Raw genomic sequence first — 23,359 nt, forward strand, 5'->3', positions numbered from 1 at the left:
TTTGCTGTCACTCGCCCTTCTCTGGTACATCCTTTCCTCTTCTGTAAAACAGAAGCCCACAGTCTAGCCCACAGTCTCCCTGGGCTTGCTCAAAGGGGGCAGATTCTCACCTTGAAAGCAGGTCAAGGGCAGAGGGAACTTTAAGGCATCACTTGCTGGTTGTCCCCTGAGGTCCCCGAGGCTGAAGGATCCAAGCAGAGAGCCGGTCCTTGGGCTAAAGAGGCAGGGGGAGGGGACAGGGCTAACTGCAGACACTTGGGATTACTTCTGAAATCCTTAAACCCCGATCACCAGCTTACAGGCTCCAGGGGCTGCTGGCGCTGTCCCTTCTGTTTCATGCTGAGAATGAGAGGAGCCAGCCAAGCTGCTCCAGAGAATGGAATTCCTAGGACCCCGGCTGGTATGCTGTCCCATCCTCCAGCTTCCTTTTCAGCTCCAGGGTGAAAAGACCTCCTGTGGGTAGGGGAAACTTCCCCCTCCCACATAGAGAGCACTTTCTTTCAGCCTGTCCAGTCAAAATGTCTGGATTCTGTCTCTCTGGAGGATTCAGCCTTGTTGAGAATAAATGAGAGCACCCAGGAGAGCCTGGTCAGATTCTCAAGTGAAGGAATGAGAGATGTGATTAATCTCCCCTCAGTTTCTTCCGTAGACACAGTTGCTGTGTGTCCCTGGGCCAGTCCCCTAACTTCTCTATGCCTCAGTGGCCTTATCTGTAAAAAATCATTGAAATCCACTAGGTGATCTCCAAGTTTCCTTCCAACTCTAAGTCTAGGATCTTAGATCTTTCATGGTTCCCCCCACTGAGCCCAAGTCTCCTTGTTTACCACCAGCACCATCTGTACCCCTGTATTGCATCCCTGCCCATGTAGGAGCCATGAGAAGCCACTAGACCATCCCCTCCCTACCCCTGCCTTTCAACTGCAGACATTTCAACTCAATCAAATTCAGGAAATATCAATTAAGGGGAAATGGGAAACTGAGACAAAAGCGAGACAGTCTTTGCCCTCAAAGAGCTTACATTCTGATGGGCAGGACAATGTGTACTCATTATAGTGTATGCATAATATGTACATTGAATACAAGGAAGTTTGGGGTAGATGCCCACTAGCCCATGCGGGGATGGAGAATGACTTTCTGCCCTCAAGGAGCTTGCTTGTGATAGCATGGGCAAGAGAAGTGAAGGGCAGGCCGTCTGAGGAGAGAGAAATCAGGAGAAACCGGCAAAGCTTCCCACAGAAGCCACCTGAGCTGAGCCCTAAAGAAGAGAAGGAGTGCCCGCCAGGCCCAAGGGACAGCCCCTAGGAAGCTCCAGAGATGGGCACTGAGTTCAGGAAACTGCTTGTAACCCAGCGTGGGGAGGAAACCTCTATGGAAGGGAGCAATGGCGAATGAGGCTAGGGAGGAGGGTCACAGACATAGCCTGGAGGGGCTGGTGCACCAGGCAGTAAGGAGCAATGGAGACCAGAGAGAGGGAACCAGAACCCCAGGCTCCAAGTCAGAACAGCTCATCCTGGGCTGCTCCTTACAAGGAATCACATCTCCTCTTTGAAGAGAGCTTGGAACTTTCCAAAGTACTTTCATCTCACAGCATCCCTTGGAGGAGAATTCCTCCCCCTTGGCAAATAAGAGAGTCTTAAGTGACTTGAGGCTCAGAGAGTTAGGGGACTTCCCAAGACCACAATGGCCCAAGGCTGAATGGCAGAGCCAGGGTGGGAGCTCAGGGCTCTTTTCTGCCACCCTGATTCCTGAACTGTCCCAATGGGTGGGATTAGATTCTCGGTCCAAGGGCTCCTTTGATCCAATCAGAAATAGCTCAAGACCGAAGATGTTGGCTCCAAGGGAGGTCAGGATGTTGACTGAGAGAAGTAAGGATGCTGGGATATTTGGCTCTGAGAGAAGTTGCTAGATTAAAGGGAAGAATGAATGTTGCTACTAGGCTGGGTGAGTTGGAAATAAAGTCTCTGTAGCAAAAAGAGAAAGCTTTGATTTCCCTCAAAGTTTGTGATTCATTTCTTTTCTTTCTGAGCCAAGAAGCCAATAGTCTTCCCTTCCCCTCCTCTTGCCCTCTCATGGAAGCATCCCAAGGGACAGTTTGCCCCTGTCCTTTCCTTGGAATAATGCTGGGATCCTCTGGGGGAAATCCCTCAGTCTCTGGGGGCCTCCCTTGGTGACCTGCCAGAGGATCTTAAAGGAGAAAGGATCTGGCTTGATCAGACTGGAGGAACAACAGAATTTCTTTGAGGGCAATTAAAACAGCTGGGAGGAAGCTTAGAACTGTGCGATTGGGGAGCTCAACAAGACAGTAAAAGTGAATGTGCAAAGCATTGACATCTACTTAGAATCATGATACTTTACAGGGCATGATGATCAATCAAGGTAGCTGACTGGATAGAGTACTGTATCTACAATCAGAAAGACCTGGGTTTGAATCCTGCCTCAGATTCTCAGATACTATAATCATAGATCTAGAGTGAAAAGGGCCCTTAGAGGACATCCAGACCATAGCTTCTTAAACTGTGGTTCGGGGCCCCATACAGGGGTCACATAACTGAATGTGGGGGGCACAAATTTGTCAACAGTGAAAGGTTATGTATATCTATTTTATATACCTATATATCCAAGGTCACGAATGAAAAAAGTTTAAGAAGCCCTGATCTAGATCAACCCTTTCAGGAAACTGAGGCATGAAGAGGTTAAGTGACTTGACCAGGGTCACATAGCTGCCAAGTACCAGAGGCAAGATTGGAACTCAGATCTTCCTCCAAGGATTGGAATCCAAGTCCATTGTCCCATCCCCAACAGCACAGCTGATTCTCATTTATTAGGAATGAGGCTCAGTCATTAATCCCTCTCAGCCTCAGTTTCTTCATCTGTAAAATGGAGAAGAGTTGTTCTGAGGATCAAATGAGATAAAGTACTTTGCTGACCTTAGCTAAGTACATGTGTTAGAAGAAAATAAAACAAGCCCATGGAGGTGGTTAGTACAAGTTGCCATGCCCACTTTACACATAAGGAAAGTAAAAGGTTAAAGAATTTACCTGCTGCAACAGAGCAAAGATTCAAACCCAGGTCTTCTGACACCAAAGCACAATCTCCATCTAGCACGTGATTTCTCTAAATAGGACCCAGTGGGGTTGGGTCAGCCAATCAGAAATAGGGGGCAACTAACCACCCAAGCATGCCCTGCAGAGCTGGAGGCTTTCTGGATGCAGGAGGGATTTACCTCTGGTAAACCACTTAACTCCGATGTGCTGTAATTTCCTCATCTGTATAGTACAAGCAAGAGTAACCCTTTGGTATAATGAGTAACACTTCGGTATAAAGAGTAACTCATCTGCATAACGGAGGCAAGAGCAACCCCAGAGGGTTACCTTGAGGAAAGACTTTGTAAAGGGAAGTGAGGTGGAAAGGGATGCTTCCTGGTACAGGTGGGAAGAGCTCTGAATTTGGAGTCAGACTTAGGTGCATATCCTAGCTCTGTTGATGATGCTTCTTTGGTCCTCAGTTTCCTCATCTGTGAATGAAGAAGGTTGAACAGATAACCCCTAAGGTTCCTTCTAGCTCCGGCTTCATCTATAATCCTAGACTCTAAAGAGCTTATAGAAATAAGAGCTGTTGCAGCAGCTGAGATAAAAAACACCATGGACTTTTTCTCCCCCTTAAGCTGAATGCGCCGCTTCTCCCTCATTCTCCCGTCACGTCCCTGTCACCAAGACAGGCGTCTCTACAGCTATTTCCCATTTCCCCTAATGTGGCCCATTCTCAGCCCAGCAAAGAAAAATGGCTAAACTGAGAGAGGGGGGAAAAAAAAACAGGGGAAAAGAGAGAGGAGGGAAGAGGGTGAGCAGCTGGGGAGGTGGAGGCTGGGATGGGGGGTGGTGATGACTAACTAAGGGGACCCAGAACAAGTTACTGGCAACAAGCTTTTTGCTGGGAAATGTGGCCAGGAAGGGGCAGCCTCCCCCTGCCAGACTCCATGTGCCTTTGTTCTCTCTGATCAATTAACAATCCAGAAACCACTTATCCTTCCCAAATCCCTGGGCTCACAAGACACACTTCAGCCCAGACACGGAGCTGGGAACAATGGACCACTGGCTGCCCATTGGTGGAATGCTGGGATATGTGCAGAGCTCATGATTCTTGCAGACTGTAGGCAGGGACGCCCTCCACCATTTTCTAAAGGGCAGATTTTAAATAGATTTGTAACTTCTTAGAAAGGCAGAGGAAGCCACTCTAGCTTTGGAACTGCTGAACAGTTTGCTTACCTCTGATTAACTGGTTTATGCTTTCCAAAGCACATCCCTGGAAGATACATGAGTATAGTGGACAGAGCCCTGGACCTGGAGGCAGGAATCCAGCCTTGAACACTTACTAACTGTGTGACCCTGGACAAGTCACTTAATCTCCCTCAGCCTCAGTGACCTGATAGTGTTGTTGTGAGGAGCAAATGAAAACTTTGGGAACCTTAAGGTACTGTGTAGACATTAGCTAATTTCACAATTTTAACAATTTCACACATTTTAACAATTTTGCGTATTTTACCAAGTTCACATATTTTGCCAAGCTCACAATTTTTTTTGGTGGGGCAATGAGGGTTAAGTGACTTACCCAGGGTCAACAGCTAGTAAGTGTCAAGTGTCTGAGGCCTGATTTGAACTCAGGTCCACTTGAATCCAGGACTGGTGCTTTATCCACTTTGCCACCTAGCTGCCCCTCAAGTTCACAATTTTACCAAGCTCATAATTATACTAATTTCACCTATTTCAAATATATTGGCATTATCCCAACTTGGAGGCAGTGTTATGTAATGGCAGCAGTGGATAGAGAGCATGAAGCCAGGAAGACCTGGATTCAAATCTTCTCTCCAACACACAATGGCTGATTGATCCTGGACAAGCTAATCAGTCTCTTTAAATCCCAGACTACTCCTTAAGACATGTCAGGGCTTCTTAAACTTCCATTCACAACCCCTTTTTGCCTGAGAAATCTTTTCACAACCCCAGCTACATAGGTACACACAATAGGTATATATAACTTTTCACTGTTGCCAAATTTTTCACGACCCCCACATTCAGTTAAGACCCCATATTGGGGGGCAGCTAGGTGGTGCAGTGGATAAAGCACCAGCCCTGGATTCAGGAGGACCTGAGTTCAAATCCAGATTTAGACACTTGTCACTTACTAGCTGTGTGACCCTGGGCAAGTCACTTAACCCCCATGGCCCCGCCCAAAAAAAAATATGGGACCCACAGTTTAAGAAGATTTGTCCTAAATCACAGTTTTAGACTGGAAACTCCCACACACAGAGCTCCTTCCCCACACTGATGAAATCCCCTGGTGGATTTGTATGCTGCAACCAAGAAAGTAGAGGCTGTGATGAGATAGCACAAGCGCCTACTGTGTGTGAGGCACCAAGGCAGATGCTGGGGGTACCATGACAAAAAGGAAACACCTGCCCTTTGAACTTTCATTCCATTTGGGGGAAGCAACACGTACAGCTAAAAGTAGACATGAACCACATACAGGGGAATTGGAGCTGGGGTGGACACGCCGGCAGCTCAGGGTCATGGGGCAGGGACAAAACTGTGGAATGCGGGGCTTGGGCTGAGTTTGGAAGGACTCTAGAGATTGTCCGAGGTGGGTGTGGAGGATCAGATGTGTCACAGTCATGGGGGACAGCCTGGAGATAGGAGATGGCTGAACAAGTAAGAAAAAGAGAGAAGGTGAGTTTGGCTGGGATCGCCAGAGCTTCCCAAAGGTCTTAGCCAAGTTTTAAGCTTTAAGCACTAAGACTCTTGGGATGTCCTGTACAGGATGTGAAAGGGAGGCTGAGACCAGACAGGGGAGGCTCTAAATGTGGAAGAGAGAACTTTATAGTTGATTCTAGAGACGCCAGGGAGCCACTGCAGCTTCTTGAGTAGGGGAGTGACATAATCAGTCCTGTGCTTTAGGAATACTAGCTTTGGAGTTGGGGGGCTTGCATTCTAAATTCCAAGTCTGCCACTTGATACCTGCGGGACCTTGAGCAAGTCACTGAAACTCTGGGCTCTACTTCCCTTCTTGGTAAAATGAGAAGGTTAGATGAGGCAATCTCTAAGGGTCTTTCTGGCTCAGACCCAGTGATCCTAAATGAGGACCCCCCCCCCAGTCAGAGGTTATGTGACTTTACTAGAGTCACTCAACGAATCAGTGGCAAAAATAGAAGCCAGCAGCTAGGCTGGGGCCAAGGTCAGGAAGACTCATCTTCCTAAGTTCAAATATGGCCTTAGACAGTTACTAGCTGTGTGACCCTGGGCAAGTCACTTCCCCCTGTTTGCCTCCATTTCCTCATCTGTAAAATAAGCTGGAAAAGAAAACAAACCACTCCAGAATCTCTGCCAAGAAAACACCAACCGGGGTCACAAAGAGTCAAACACAGCTGAAACAACAATGAGGAGAGAAGCCAGGCCTGCTGACTCCAAGCTTCCTAAGGATTTATCCATCCTAGAAGAACATTATCTTTCTCAGTTTCAAGGGGGGGAAAGGTCACTTGTGTCCTTGACTTTCATATCCTTTCTCCTTGGGACGTATTTTCTTTGCAGAATCAGCAACATAAACTGATTTCTTTGTGATGTCTGGGGACAAACAGCTGAGTGACTGGCCCGGCTCCATCCAGGCATAACGCTGATTTGATCTTAATGACTCGAATGGATCCATCCATTTATTTCTTCTATAATAAGTTCTATTGATGCCGCCAGTTTTCACGACATCATCATCTTCAGACATGGCAGTGACGCCTCATCTCCAGGGCCTTGGAATTGAACCCTACCCCATAACAAAGAAAAACAAACAAGCTAAAAACAAACCACCGATGACCTGATCTGGCATTATGTAAACACTCTGTCCCATCCTCCCTCTCTACTCAGAACTGGGAGAGACACTTCATTATGTGACCTCCAGAACCAAGGTTGGTCATTACAATTTATAGGCTCAGAGACTTAGAGCTAGAAGGGGTCTAGTCTAACCCTTCCATTCTACAAATGAGGAAACTGAGGCCCTTTGGGGTTAAATCATTTGCTCAAAGTCACACAGGTGGGTTTTGGATCCAGGGCCTTTGGCTCCGGAGCCGGCTTTCTTCCCACCATACCATGATGATTATCAGAAGTTAATTTACCTCTTGTGTTCTTTGCATTTATATTGTCATGGCACTTGTGTATATTGTCTCCTGGTTCTACTAGCTCCATTCTGCATTGGTTCATACAGGTCTTCCTAAGTTTCTCTGATCTTCTCATGCCGGTCATTTCTTCTTTTTTTTGTGAGGCAATTGGGATTAAGTGACTTTCCCAGGGTCACACAGCTAGTCAGTGTCAATTATCTGAGGCAGGATTTGAACTCAGGTACTCCTGAATCCAGGGCTGGTGCTCTATCCACTGCACCACCTAGCTGCCCCCAGTCATTTCTTCTTACATAATATTTTGTTGCATTCATGTGCCATAGTTTGTCCAGCCACTCTCCAATGGATGGAGTCCATCCATTCATTGATTCACAAGCATTCAATAGAATTCATTATCCTGAGGTCTTCCTAAGGGCTGAGGCCAAGATTCCCCTCTCCATCTACTCTGGGCACCTCTAAAATTCCCAGGCACAGAAAGATAGCAGATTTTTGCTGTCATATCCAAGGCTCCTGAGAACACAGAAGTAGGCCTGATGTCTAGGACCCAAATGATCTCTTCCACTTACTAGGACTAATTTCTATAAGGTTTCATTCCCTGTACAGCACTGGGCTGGTCACAGGGGACACAGCATTGTAAACAGATGCGGTTCATGTCCTCAAGAAGCTTACAGTCCATTGAGGGACAGAACGTATACACAGATAGGCCAGTTACAAACTAGGGTGTGAGGGGGCAAAGGAGAGGTACAGCAGAGAATGCTTTTATCCAGAAGTCAGGGAAGGCCTCCTGGAAGAAGGGGCACCTGAATTGAGAGGTGAAGCAAGCTAAGGAATCTAGTGGGGAGAGAGGAGGACAGACATAGTGCATTCTAGGCTGGGGGACCAGCCAGTGTGAAGACAGGAAGGGAGGAGATGGGGTATTGAGTGGAAGGAGTAGCTTAACATTACAGAGGAACCATTTGCCAGGCAAATGAGACTCTAATGTCTTTTGGTTTTATGTCACCTGCATTTCCCACTACATCCTGCTCTTTCTCCTCCCCAGGCAGCCATCCCTTATGATGAATAATAAAAAACATTTTTTTTAAATTCAGAAGATCTAGCCAGAACACCAGTGAAATCAGACAGTATATGCCGTGTTCTGCCTTTAGAGTTCCCTATCTCTACAAAGAAAATAAGGGGGTACATTCTCATCCCTCTTCTTCAAGAAGCAAACTTGAGGGGGGGGCTTGGTGACACAGTGGATAGAGCACTGGCCTTGGATTCAGAAGGACCTGAGTTCAAATCCAGCCTCAGACACTTGACACTTACTAGCTGTGTGACCCTGGGCTAGTCACTTAACCTTCATTGCCCTGAAAAAAAAGCAGCAAACTTGAGGGGGCAGCTAGGTGGTGCCATGAATAGAGTAATGGACCTGGAATCAGGAATACCTGAGTTCAAAATCTGCACCAGACACTTTCTAGCTGTGTGACCCTGGATGAGTCACTAAACCTCTCTCTGCTTCACCTAACTCATCTGTAATTCCCAGGATCGCTATAAGAACAAAATGAGATAAAATACAGAAATCGCTTTATGTAAACCTTAAAATGCCATATAAAGGGTAACTACTATTATCGTCATAATGGCATAGCATCCAGTTCAGATTTTTGGTGCCGTTCATTCCATTTTCACAGTTGTAATTCCTGGTCCTGCTTCCTTCACTTTGTATCAATTGGCATAATTCTATATTTCTGGATTTTATTCTGTGGGCTCTAGGGAGCCCTTGAAGTATTTTGATGAGGGAAAAGACTTGCTCGTGTTTGGGCATGAGGAAGGCTATTTTGGCAGCTGTGTGAAGGATGGGTCACAGAGGGGAGACAGAGGAGTCAGGGGTCTCAGTAAGGAGGAGGCTTTTGTCACGATGGACATGTGAGCAATGATGACTTGGAGCAGTTGGTGGCACTGTCTATCTGGATGATATCACTGGGTTTGGAAGAAATGAGAACAGATGAGAGATGTGGACGACAGTAGATGGATCGAGTCTTTGGTCCTAAAACCGGTCATTTCCAAATGTCTGATAAATACAGCCCATAGCATCTCAGCACGGAGGGAGTCCATGCTCTGAGGGAAGCACTCAGCCCCTGGCCACCTCCTGAGAATGATCATGCTTCAAACATTTCTGAGGTTATTCTTGGTTATTTGTGAAAGTGAGGTGTTCATCGATCACACTGCCCCTCAGTGATCTCATCCCTATGGAGTTTATTGGAAAAGTTGGTTAAGACAGGAGAGCAGAAGGGAAATGAAAAGCAGGGTCTGAGCACAGACTGAATCCCTTGGTGCCCTTGGGAGGTTACCGAGAAGAAGGACTAGCCTTCGAAGATCCCATTAGCATCCCCCCCACACACTTATTGGTGTTGGCTTTGGCTGATCCCAATAAGCCCTTTGTCTTATATGTCAATGCCAGCCTAGATGGGTTGAAAATCATCTGAACTAACAGAAGCCTATTGAATCCTATTGAATTTGGTAGCCAGAGACTCACTGACAATGAGACACATAAAGCAGTTCACAAATTGTTATTTGGGGCCTTGAGGTTTTGCTTCTGAAAAGCTCCCAGACTATACAAAGCATAGTTTCAGCTCTGGATGGACACCAACCCAATGACCTATATTCTCACAAGTGCCAAGCTGGGGGCTGCCAGCCAGGGATGGTCAACTCTGTCCACTATAGACCAAACAGCCAGGTCCACAAATGTCGACGGCCTCTCTTATAGGCTCCGTGCATGAGAGGCCATGATGATGTCCACTAATATGAAAAAAAAGTCTTGGATTTGACTTGTTTGAGGGTTAAGACCATAGGAAAGTCAATTAATCCTTTTGAGCCTTACTTCCTCGTCTGTAAAGTGGGGGTCGCTATATCCTACTGTACAGGGAAGGTGGGGGATCAAGGAAGATAACACCTGTCAAATATTTTATATAGTTGTGGGAATTCCCCTTGACAATACAAATCACAAGTCACCAATGCCTGCTCATCCCATGTGCCCCTTGCCCATGCCCTCCTACACAACCTCCCACTGGGTTTCTGGAATTTTTCTGGATCCTGATGGAACACAGCACACAGACTGCCCACAAACCATCCTTCACTTTTAATACATGACAATCAACAGGCCAGCACTGATTAAGCACCACCGTGCCACCTGGCTGCCCCTGCTGTTAGCCAGGCTCAAAGCAGAGGCTGCTCTCCCTCCTAAGAGAGACATTGAAGGGGCCAGAAGCCCTTAGAGGAAGGCAAAGAAGATGCTGACAGAACTGAAGACAGGGCTGTATGAGGATCACTTAAAAGAATTGGGAGTGTTTAGTCTGGAGAAGAGAAGCCTGACAGTGGGAGGGGAGGCAGGAGAATCGTCTTCTCCTGTTTGAAAGGTTGTCAAATGGAAGCTCCATCCAACTAGTTTTCCTTGCCCCAAGAAGACAGAACTGGGAGCGAGGGGGTGGGAATTCTAAAGATGCAATTTCAGGCTTAATCAGTAAAAAGTTCCTATTCATTATGGCTACCCTCAAGCAGAATGGTCTGCCAGATGGTTCCCCATTTCCTTGAGGCTGTCACGCTAGAGACATATGCTTTCTCCTTGAGGTGGCTCTGTGGCAAAGTGAATGGAGTACCAGACTTGGAGAAAGAAGACCCTAGTTCCTAGCTTGCCTCAGACATGTGCTAGCTGTGTGACCCTGAGCAAGTCACTTAACTTGTCTCAGCCTCAGTTTCCTTATCTGTAAAATGGAGGTACTAAGAGCATGGAGTCCACGGGGTTGTCTTGAGGATCAATTGAAATGATAGGTAAGTGCTTTAAAAAACCCCAAAGAGCTATGTGAAAGTCAGGAATGATTACTATTGGTGACACTATTGGTGTCATGATCGCTGCTCAGGTATGTGTTGAACAAGTTGGCCTTGGGGCCCCTTCCCACTCTCCAATGCTGGGATGGTGGAAGCCTTTTATCACTAAGCAAATCTGTTTAATCTTTAGAACCAGACTTCAGCAGAATCAAAGAGCATCCTTCAGCTAAGGGGGATTTGCTGCTTCCCACAGATCTTGAACACTAACAGAAGTTTTCAAGCAGGTCCCTCGTTGCTGAAGATGCCATAAACAGCCTTCCTAAACTTCAGACAGTCCCCAGGCAATTGTTCACTGAATTTTTGATGTCCCGCTCAAATGGAGAACAAGATTACAAGTTTTTGCTGTTCGTTCTGGGAACGTGGCTTCCATCCAAGTGAGGGCACAACACACAGATTCAGGATAATCTTTGTAGGCTTGAAGTTCATCCTCTTGCCTTCAATCAGAACCCGATTTTAGATAGCTCAGACAAATGTTAACTACAGGACTCCTTAAGATGTGATGGCTTAAAAAATGGAAGAAATGTGAGAAGGAGGAAGGAAGGAAGGAACAAATGAACGAACAAATTACCAAAGGAGTAAAGGAAGGAGGGAGGGAGGAAGAAAAAAGAAAGGAAAGGAAAAAGAGGAGGAGGAGACAGAGAGAAAAGTAAGAAGGAAGGAACAAAGGAAGGAAGGAAGGAAGGAAGGAAGGAAGGAAGGAAGGAAGGAAGGAAGGAAGGAAGGAAGGAAGGAAGGAAGGAAGGAAGGAAGGAAGGAAGGAAGATAGGAAACTAAGCCCTTCAAGTACTTGAGATTTTTAGTTAGGCTCTACTAGGACACATTTACTCACGGAAAAGCTCTCCAGAAACCATCTAGTCCCGTCTCTTATTTTACAGTTAGGGAAATAAGGGCCTAGAGAAGTGAAATGATTTGCTCAAACAGGGAGCAGAGGGCAGCAGTGACATTTGAACCCAGATCCTCTGATTCCAAACCTAGTGTTCTTCCCACTAGCACATGTAGTTTCTTACGACTCAAATTCCCAATGTTTTTAGCCCATGCCCATAAATTCTATTTTCTGACCATTTTAAAATATGAACGGGAAGAGGATTTGTGATTTTGACAAATAGGGAAACTCCTCATGTGTGAATTCCCTCCACCAATGCAAATCACAACCTTTTGTTTGGTAAATGAAGCAGCATCACAGATTTAGAGCCAGAAGGGACTTAGCAGCCAGCTAAGCTGATATCACTTTACAGAGTAGGAAACTGAGGCACATAGAGATTAAGTAACTTAACCCTTAATCACACAGTCAGGGTAGGAGGTCTGGTCTTCCTTACTCCAAACCCAGCACTCTACCTGCTTTACCAAACGGCCTGATTCTTTTATATGTCATCAAAATGCTCATTCTTCTTATTTAATTCCAAGAAAAAACAGATTGTCTGATAAGGAAGCCAGGGGGAAAAAGCAGGCCATTTTACTGGAGAAGTCTCTAAATTTGGTAAATGACTTTAAACTCCTGATAAATTCTTGAAGACCCTAAGCTCTATACAGCTGGCTGGGCCACCCTTGATCCCCAAACAATTATCTTTTCTGATGATGAATGAGCTTGCTTGGAAAATTCTAATCCTGCCTAGTTCTGCACCTTTTCCATTTCAGCAAGCTCCAAGTTAAATGGTGCATATGGAAATGAATTGGAAATATTACTCTGCTCTCCCTCAACCAACCTGCCATCCAGTCAGGGACAGACACCCTTCTACCTACCCATTAAGTCTGAAATTGTTTTAGGGCTAAAGGAGGTCAGCTGCCCCTAGCCAGAGATCAACACTCTCTCTCTTCTTAGAGAAGATGTTGGGATTCCTGTTGGTGTAGACAAGGAATGTTTCTAGAGCAGATGTTCTTAACTTTTTTCTAGCCAAGTAAAACCAGCCAATAGAGCAACATGTAGATGCAGCTCTCCAAACTCATAGTCCCCTAACCCCCTCCTATGAGAATAGAAGTGTATTTCATTAAGACTGGGCATTGTGTTTTGATTTGAGAATTTTAGCGAGGAAAATGCAGCCGACAAAATGATCTATTCTTTTTTTAATCTTATCATTTTATTTTCCATATAAATATTTTATTTTCCAGTTACATGTAGAGATAGTTTTCAACATTTGTTTTTATAAGATTTCCTGTTTCAAATTTTTCTCCCCCCTCCCCAAGACAGCAAGTAATCTGATTTGTGTTATATATGTACAAGCACATTAAACATATTTCTGCATTATTCATGTAATGAGAGAAGAATCAGAGCAAAAAGGAAACACCTCAAAAAAGAAAAACAACAACAAAACCAATAGAAATAGCATGGTTCAATCTGCATCCAGATTCAACAGTTCTTTTTTTCTGGATTTAGAGAGCATTTTCCAAAAATGATCTATTCTTGATAAACAGATTATCCTGCTAATTAGCAGATAGGAAAGGGCAGAACAATGAAGTAAGGAGACAACTCCAATTTGATGGAAGCATGGACTATGTGACTCTCTTTCACATCTGATCCCTTCTCACTCTCTTAAAAGGCTACTGCCCTTCACCACCTTCTTGCCTGGACCATTATAATTTCTTCCTGATGGATCTCCTTAATTCCAGTCTTTCCTCTCCATAATCCATCATCTATTCCACTGTTGAAATGTTCTTCATAAAGCCCAAGTTTGGCCACCATTTTCCTGCTCAAGAACCTTCCATGGCTCCAGACTGTTTTTAGGATAAAATACAAACTCTGCTTGGTATCTAAATCCCATAATGCTCTGTCTCTGGACTGCTTTCTCATACTTATATAATACTCTTACCCTTCATATACTACCCAACCAAACTGGTTGCTATTCCCTAAACTCCACATTCTATCTCTCACCTCCAGATCTTTGTATTATGACCTCTTAGATGCCTTAGCATCCTTCAAGACTCAAAAGTTTTCCCATATTCTCCATGAAGTCTCCAGATCCCCTTTAATTATTAATTATATTTTCCTCCTCAGATTATCTTAAATTGTTCAGGATAAACCAGAGGAATTGGGCCTGTGATTTCATAAAATAAGGAACTCCCAAGTGGAGAAACTCCCTCTACTCATGCAGATCAGCACCTTCTCTTCTACTTGTGTTCTTAGAAAAATCCTGGGGCCGCTAGGTGGCGCAGTAGATAAAACACCGGCCCTGGATTCAGGAGTAGCTGAGTTCAAATCCGGCCTCAGACACTTGACATTTACTAGCTGTGTGATCCTGGGCAAGTTATTTAACCCCCATTGCCCCGCCAAAAAAAAAAAAAAAGAAAAGAAAAGAAAAGAAAATCCTCTGGAATTTGTCCAGTCACATAGCTAATATGTATCTGAAGAGGGACTTGAACCCTGGGCTTCCTGTTCATGAGACCAGCTCTCCACACTGCTCATAAATTTATATGTATAAATGTTGTATCTCTCAAATTCAATATAAACTCCTGAAGGCAATGACTTTCATTTTAAATTAGTGTCGCTAGCACCTTATACAGTTCCTCACCCATAATAGATGCTTAATAAATGTTTTACATTGAATTGAAGGGAAGGTATATGTGAGAAGGCTGGAAAAGTAGACTGGAGTCAGATGATGGAAGGCATTGAATGCCAAGGTCATATTTTATTCAATAGGCAATGGAGAGTAACTGAAGGTTTTCCAGTAGAACAATTCCATTAACAAGTATTTATTTTTTCTTCTTCCCTACCTCCAGTTCACAATGAAAAAAATAAAAATAAAAACAAACCCTTGTAACAAATGTGAATGGTCAGGCAAAAAACCACTCCCAAATTGGCCATATCCCAAAAACATAATCCTGTATCTTGAGTCCATCATTTCTATATCAAGAGCAGGTAGTGTTCTTCATCCCTGTGGGACCATAATTGGTCATTGTATTGGTCAGAGTTCTTATGTTTTTCAAAGTTTTTGTCTTTCCAGTGTTGTTACTATATAAATTGTTCTCCTGGTTCTACTCATTTCACTCTGCATCAGTTCATACAAGTCTCTATGTCATTTCTTATGGCACAATATTATCCCATTACCTTCATATACCATAATTTTTCCATCACTTCCTATTTGATAGACACCCCCTTAGAGCAACAAATAGAGTTGCTCTAAATAGTTTTGTATTTGAGTCCTTTTCCATTTTCTTTGATGGCTTTGGGAAAAGGCCTAGTAGTGGTATTGCTGGATCAAAAGGCACTCACAGCTTAGTAGCTTTGAGGGTGTGGTTCTAAATTGCTTTTGAGAATGCCTGGACCAATTCACAACTCCATCAAGAGTTCATTAATGAGGAGCAGCTAGGTGGTGCAGTGGATAAAGCACCAGCCCTGGATTCAGGAGTTCCTGAGTTCAAATCTGGCCTCAGACACTTGATGCTTACTAGCTGTGTGACCTTGGCCAAGTCACTTAAGCCCCATTGCCCTGCCAAAACAAAGAAAAAGAAAAAAAGAGTTCATTAATGTACAGTACTTGCTTCCCATAGTCCCTCCAGCATTTGTCATTTCCCTCTTTTGTCAGTTTTGCCAATCTGATGGGTATGATGTAGAACCTCAGAGTTAGGTTAATTTGCATTTCTCTAATTACCAGTGATTTACATCATTTTTTATATATATATTGATAGCTTTGTCCATTTATCAATTGAAGAATATTTCTTAATCTTATCTCTTTGAATCAGCTTCTTATATGTCTTGGAAAAGAGGCATTTATCAGAGAAACTTACTACAAAAACAATTTTTCCCCAGTTAATAGTTTCCCTTTTAATCATAGCTACATTGATTTTGTTTGTGTAAAACCTTTTCAATTTTATGCAATGAAATTGTCCATTCTATTTTCTGCAATTCTCTTTGTCCCTTATTGTCTTTCCCTTTCCATAGATCTGAAATAATTCCTTCCTTCCTCCTTTAGTTTTGTTTATGATATAAGCTTCTGTATAAGTCATTTATCCATTTGGAACATATTCAAGAACCCATATGGATGTATAGTGTGAGTTGTTGGTCAAAACCTAAATTCTGCCATAGTGTTTTCCCAGCAGTTTTTGCTGAATCAAATGAGTAATTATTCCAGCAGCTGGGGTTTCAGGATTATTGAACACCAGGCTAACAAGTTTCATTTACTTCTATGCATTGTATAGCTAATCTGTTCCCCTGATTGCAGTACAGTTTGAGATCTTGCACTCTGAGGCCCCCTCCTATCCATTTTTTCTATTATCCCCTTGAGATTCTTGACACTTTATTCCTCCAGATAAATTTTGTCATTAATTTTTCCAGCTCTATAACGTAATACTTCAGTTGTTTGATTGGTACGGAACTGAATAACTAAATTAACTTAGGTAGGTAGCATTGTCACTCTTATTACAAGGTCTTGACCTATCCATGAGCAAATAATATTTCTCCAAATATTTAGGTCTATTTTTCCATAAAGAGTATTTTGTGCTTATATTCATACAGTTTCTGCGTGTCTCTCTCAAGCATTCTAGAGTCATTTAAAATGAAACGATTCTTTCATATGAGAGCCTTGTCTTCTCCCACTTTAGATGTCTCTTTTCCAGACTAAATACCTCCTGTTCCTTCTCTCTTGTGACATGGTTTTGAGTGTCCTCAATGACCTTGTCAGTGTCCTATGGAGTATTCAGTTGTTCTGTTGGGATTTTTTTTGTATAAATGTTTTCTACAGTTCCAGAATGATAGACTGTCGCAGGTCTTCTATTCTAACCCCCAGAGGTTTCTCTGTGTTCCTATACCCCATTTTCATTACAGAACCAAAAGATAATTCTTTTTTCCATTCCAAATCCATGGAAGGTGAGAACAAAACTGTAACTAGGCTGGGACAGCTCAGATTTGGTACCAAAGAACTGAGTTTGGGTGGTGCCCATTTTAGTGGACTTGGACATCACTTACAGTGTTTCATCGGTGTAGAAACACCAGAACCTAGAACCTAGTGTTGAATAATAAACATTGCTGATGATGCACAGTGATGAGCTCTTCCAACATGCTTCCCCCCTCCACCCCAACTGACGATGTGTTTTGTGCTATGTGCCCCTGGTGTGTCGAGGTCAATAGGGAAGCAAATATTAATAGTTATGGCTCTGGGTGATAAAAGCTCTTCAAAGGAAGAGATTCTGGAATATATAAAAAATCAAACCAATTTGGATTTGGAAGACATCATGCTTTATTCTCCCCTCCATCTTCCTCTGCACCACCTTCTCTGCACCCCTTCCTCTGCACCCCTTCTCTGCACCACCATGATGAAAGGTTTCATTTCCCCATTTTCTGAATGGGTCGTACCTTCAATTTATACCAGCTTATGAAGAGTCCTGCCACCCCCTCTATACATGGACATATTTCTCCTCTCATCCATACCACGATCCCCTTGGCTCTCGGTGGCATATTTCCATTAACAAAACATGAGCATCCAGGAAAATGAGCGTGCAATGCAAGTAGGACTATTAGTATACTTCTATCATCATCCATTTGCTATATACAGCCCATCATTAAAGCACTTTTGGAGGCACAACAAAGCAGGCCCCTTGGAAACCTTCAATGAAGTTACTTCCTAACATACCAAATGGCACTTCAGTGTTCTGGAGGACTGAGTCCTAAAGGCACCTAAGTTCATCCCAGAGATTAATTGTCCAGAACTAGATCATCACATAGGAAGTCTCCCAGGAGAGAGAAAGAAGGAAAGAAAGAAAGAAAGAAAGAAAGAAAGAAAGAAAGAAAGAAAGAAAGAAAGAAAGAAAGAAAGAAAGAAGGAAGGAAGGAAGGAAGGAAGGAAGGAAGGAAGGAAGGAAGGAAGGAAGGAAGGAAGGAAGGAAGGAAGGAAGGAAGGAAGGAAGAAAGGGAAGGGGGGAGGGAGGGAGGGAGGGAGGGAGGAAGGAAGGAAGGAAGGAAGGAAGGAAGGAAGGAAGGAAGGAAGGAAAGAAGGAAGGAAGGGAAAAGAAAGAAATAAAGGAAGGAAGGAGAAGAGGGAAGGAGAGAGGAAAGGAGGAAGGAAGAGAAAAAGAAAAGGAAGGAAAAGAAAAGGAAATAGGAAACATTTGTATTACCAGTTAAAGGTAAGGAGAGCTAATGATAATAATTATTAACATTGCCTAGTATTTTAAAGTATACAAGGTACTTTTTATACATTATATATATATATATATATATATATATATATATTTGAGTCTTCATAAAACCTGGGGCAGCTAGGTGGCACCATAGTGCATAAAGTGCAAAGCCTAGAGTCAGGGTGACTCCTCTTCCTGAGTTCAAATCCGACTTCAGACACTTCCTAGCTGTGTGACCCTGGACAAGTAATTTCATCCCATTTGCCTCAGTTTCCTCATCTGTAAAATAAGCAGAAGGGATAGCAACCCCTCCAGTGTCTCTGCCAAGAAAACCTCAAGTAGAGTCACAAAGAGTCAGACAAGACTGAAAAACAACTCAACAACAACAACAACAACCAGGCAATGTGGATATAACAACTAGCATTTGATAGTATTTTTATGGTTTTCAAAGTTCTTTAGAAATGTCTCCTTTTTATCTTCACAACAATCCCAGGGATTAGGTGCTGTTATTATCCCTATTTTTACAGATGAAAAAAATGGAGATAGACAGAGGTTAAGTGACTTGCCCAAGGTCACATAGCTAGTCAGTTTCTGAGGCTGCATTTGAAGTCAAGGCCTTCAGACTTCGAGTCCAGTGTTCTATCCACAGTGCCACTTAACTATAAATATTATGGGTAACTCTTTTTATGGGAGAGAAAACAGAGGCTCAGAGAGGTCATAGTCACAGAGCTGGTCAGAGTCAGAGATGGGATTTGAAGCTGGGTCTCCCTGACTCCAAAGTCAGACCATATCTCCTCTCTACTCAACTGCAAATGTCAGTTAAAAACAAGCTCGAAAATAGTTGCAATAAAGCCCAAGCAAGCACTAGCTCACTGCCCCAGATATTGGGATTCTTTCACTCCCCTCACTATGTCACATTCAAGCACAGGTCAAGTTTCACCCTCTAAGAGAGACCCTTCCTGATCCCCACCCCACCCCTGCCTCCCTTGGGGATCATGCCCTGCCCCTCCTGAAATCACTTGTCTTTTCCTTATATTTGCTTATCTGTTTACATGGATCCCCCTAGTATAATATAAACACCATGAAGACAGCTGCTCAGGGGGGTCAGGGTGTGAGTGATCCCAACTTCGGAGGGCACATCCGTCACACACATCCCTCACGTGCACATCTGTGACCCTCATGCATTGGTGGGACAATGAGCTCATGGTCTGTGGGGCTACTGTTCTGATATTTGTATCACTTTGTTAATTCATTAAATCTTGTTTTGAACCAAGATAGTGGTCTCAAAGACAGGAAGTCCATCTTCTGTGTGTTCTTTACCCCTCTCTTTCCCTCACCCCCATAGAACTAGGCACATAGGATATGCTCAGCACAGGAGTCTTAACTTTGTTCCATTGGACCACAGGATGAACAGGAGAGACGGAAGAACCTGAGACCTACCCCTGTTGATCTTGTTTCTCATTAGTCTCTCTCATAAACCATATGGTGCAGCAGGGGACCTATGAACTTCACTAAAATTGTTCCCCTCGGTCCTCTTGTCCTTAACCTCTCTGGGCCCATCCCCTGCTCTATCTACAACTTGTGATTTTGTCTTCAAGCGATTGCCTTTACCCTGCATTGTGGGGCAAAGCACAGATGATTTGCAAACTCCACAGGAGATTTCTTTCCACATCGACATCAAACCATTGATGACTATTTGTTGGGTCCAACTATTCAATCAGTTCCATAGCCAGCCCGTATCTCTCCATCTGTTCCACATGAATAGGACGAGAAACTTTAAGAAAATCTTTGCCAAATTTAGTGAATATCTGCATTATTGCTCTGATTTATCAGGTTAGTGACCTTATCTAGAAGGTAAAATAAGGTGGCAGTGGTACCGTGATGGCTCTCTGAGATCATGACTCCCTCTTCTAGCCACTCACTAGTCGGCTCTTCAATAGTACATCCTGGAATTTTGCCAGGAATCAAAGTTGAACTCACTGGACCATAGTTTGAAGATTCTCTTCTCTTCCCTTTTTTTGAAAATCAGGATGAGATTAGGCATCCTCCAGCCCCATCTCTCCCACTTCCCCCCAGTCCTTTAAGAATCACTGACAGTCGGGGCAGCTAGGTGGCGCAGTGGATAGAGCACTGGCCCTGGATTCAGGAGGACCTGAGTTCAAATCCGACCTCAGACACTTAACACTTACTAGCTGTGTGACCCTGGGCAAATCACTTAACCCCAATTGCCCTGCAAAAAAAAAAAAAAAAAAGAATCACTGACAGTTGCTCAGCAGTCACATTCCCCAGTTTGCTCACTTGCCTAAGATGTAGTTAGTTCATCTGAGCCAAGTGAATGAATACATCTGGGGAAGCCAGGGCTCTCTTACTGTCTCCCTTACATATCCTGGGTATCAACTCTCCATTTGCTGCTTTGTTCTGTCCTTTCCAAGCCATAGATCATTCTCCTTGGCAGGAAAGACAAAAGCAAACTAAAAACTGAGCAGCTCTGTCTTCTTCCTGCAGTCAGCCATTCTCTTCCTATCTGCCCCCAAGCAAGAGTCCTTTTCCTCCTCTGATTTTTCCTCTTCTCCCCAATAAAGCTTAATGGAACAGCTAGAGCAGGGCTGTGCTGAGGATCCCATGGGGGGAAGGAGCTTCAACCCTTACAAAGAAAGCTGGGGGTTTGTAGTTATGGCTCATTTCACCATCCAAGAAGTAAATGGTGTGAGGAAATAATATGGTCTCCTAGCAAGAGTTGGGGACTGCAGTGCCCCAAGACTGGTGTCTCTTCTCAGGCTACTTGTAAAAGCAGGCAGAATGAAGGGTGCTAGAGAGACACAGGTCCTCTGATTTATGACGGCCAGTCACATGTGAACCCTTCTCATCCCTTTCCCCTTTGTCTGGGTGCTACTAGTGCCAATTTCTTTTTCTTTCTTTTCCTTTCTTTCTTCCTTCCTTCTTTTCTTCCTTTCTTTCTCTGCTTCCTTATTTCTTTCTTTCCTTCTTTCCTTCCTTCCCTTCCTTCCTTTCTTCTCCTTTCCTTTCCTTCCCTTCCCTTCCTTCCTTCATTTCTTCCTTCCTTCCTTTCCTTCCTTTCCTTTCCTTCCTTCCTTTCTTCCTTTTTTCCTTCCTTTCCTTTCCTTTCCTTTCTTCCTTCCTTTCTTTCCTTTCCTTCCTTCCTTCCCTCCTTTCTTCCTTTCCTTTCCTTTCCTCCTTCCTTTCTTTCCTTTCCTTCCTTCCTTCCCTCCTTTCTTCCTTTCCTTTCCTTTCCTTTCCTTTCCTTTCCTTTCCTTTCCTTTCCTTTCCTTTCCTTTCCTTTCCTTTCCTTTCCTTTCCTTTCCTTTCCTTTCCTTTCCTTTCCTTTCCTTTCCTTTCCTTTCCTTTCCTTTCCTTTCCTTTCCTTTCCTTTCCTTTCCTTTCCTTTCCTTTCCCTTCCTTCCTTCCTTCCTTCCTTCCTTCCTTCCTTCCTTCCTTCCTTCCTTCCTTCCTTCCTTCCTTCCTTCCTTCCTTCCTTCCTTCCTTCCTTCCACTGGACCTTCTTATCTCACCCAGGCTGGAAAGACAGCAGCCACTCATAGGCCCAACCTTACTGCTGATAGACCCAGAAGCTTTGAACTACTCCATTTCTATTCAGGAGGCTGATGCCCATCTTAGCAGAGACATTTGATTGGCTTTAGCCCTACTGTAGCTCAGAACTCTTGAACTCAAGCAATTCACCAGCCTCAGCCGCCCCTAGTAGCAGGAATTGCTATGGGGGAGGAGGGAATACACTACCATACTCAGCTGGTGCTAATATCTAAACATTTTCCTTTATTCTGTTATATATTGTATGTTGCAAGCTAAATTTAAATATCATAAACATCCATGGTCAATCCAGACGTGTATTTCTTCATGTCTTTAGGCAATTGTATCTTCAAAGTTTTTATATTTATCTTATATCCAGGCTGTCAGCAGTTACGAAATATAGAAAAAGGAGAAGAGGGAAGGACTGGGGAGGGGAGGAGAAGAGAAAGGAAGGGAAAAATAGAAAAGGAAAGTAGAAGAGAAGAGAAAAGAAAGGAAAGGAAAAGAAAAGAAAAAAGACAGATGTTAATTATCTTTAAAAAATGTAGATGCCGGAGCAGCTAGGTGGTGCAGTGGATAGAGCACTGGCCCTGGATTCAGGAGGACCTGAGTCCAAATCTGGCCTCAGACACTTAACACTTACTATCTGTGTGACCCTGGACAAGTCACTTAACCCCAATTACCTCACCGAAATAAAAACAGAAACAAAAAAAAATGTAGGTGCCTACTGCAACCACTGTTGGGGCTCAAGGCAGATGGGGATCTTGGGAAAAGGAAAAAAAAAGTCATTTGTCCTTCAAGTTTGGGGATTTATAAATACACACATATGCATGTACTTCTCTAGAGAAGTTGGTCATTAATGGGAATTTCAGGAAAACTGAGTTCAAATACACAAAAGAGCTCTATGGTACCCATTTTCCAGTCTAACACTGCAGGACACCATTCAGTAGAGATAGGTTTGCAGAGAAAAGGATCCGTGTGTCTTGCAGCACAGCATCTTTACTTGCAGCATCTTCGTCAGTAATTTTTGAGTAATAACTGACATTTCAATAGTACTTAATGCCTTGAGAAATGCTTTATAGCCATTAGCTCATGTGAGATTCCCCCAAACACCATGAGATGTATAGTGCAACTAGATACCCACTTAGTCCGAATAACAAATTCCATTAAGTGGTCACATTGTTCAAATTTGCACCATCCAAAGTTATAATTATATGTGAAATATGATCATTGGAAATATGCAATGAATAATAAATTTTCATCTGTTTATTAATGTAATGTAACAGAAAAGAGTAAGAAAATGTCTTTCTGATTTTTTTATAAAGTAATAGAGTAGTTTATAGGAAGCTAGATGATTCAGTGGATAGGAAACTAACTGGGCCTGGAGTCAGAAAAACCTGAGTTTAAATTCAGCCTCAGACACTTACTATCTATGTGACCCGGGGCAAGTCACTTCACCCTGTTTGCCTCAGTTTCCTCATCTTTCAAATGAGCTGGAAAAAGAAATGGCAAACCACTCCAGTATCTCTGCCAAGAAAACCCCCAAATGGAGTCACAGAGAATTGGATACAGCTGAACAGCAAATGTAATAACGTATGCAATATTAGCCTCTTCTTTTTTCTGCACTAGCAGTGTTTCCATCTGAATTATTCTCCTTTTGTCCATTTTGCTAAAGACTTTTTAAAAATAATATGGCACCCAACAGAAAATCACATCCACACTCAACCATAGGCAAGTGAGGATTGGCAAAAA

At 43.5% G+C, this 23,359-nt stretch overlaps 1 protein-coding gene and 1 long non-coding RNA gene across 2 annotated transcripts in view; one reads left to right on the top strand and one right to left on the bottom strand.

The window, feature by feature from the left end:
• LOC122729215 overlaps positions 1-425 on the bottom strand; it is a 41,841-nt gene extending 41,416 nt beyond the window's left edge. The window contains exon 1 of the long non-coding RNA XR_006353314.1: positions 111-425. This is a non-coding gene — a long non-coding RNA (uncharacterized LOC122729215). The remainder of the gene's footprint in view (positions 1-110) is intronic.
• FAM107A (family with sequence similarity 107 member A) overlaps positions 1-23,359 on the top strand; it is a 135,980-nt gene that overhangs the window by 2,630 nt on the left and 109,991 nt on the right. The window lies entirely within an intron of this gene.

This window comes from Dromiciops gliroides, chromosome 1 (assembly GCF_019393635.1).
Source record: "Dromiciops gliroides isolate mDroGli1 chromosome 1, mDroGli1.pri, whole genome shotgun sequence".
Classification (NCBI taxonomy): domain Eukaryota; kingdom Metazoa; phylum Chordata; class Mammalia; order Microbiotheria; family Microbiotheriidae; genus Dromiciops; species Dromiciops gliroides.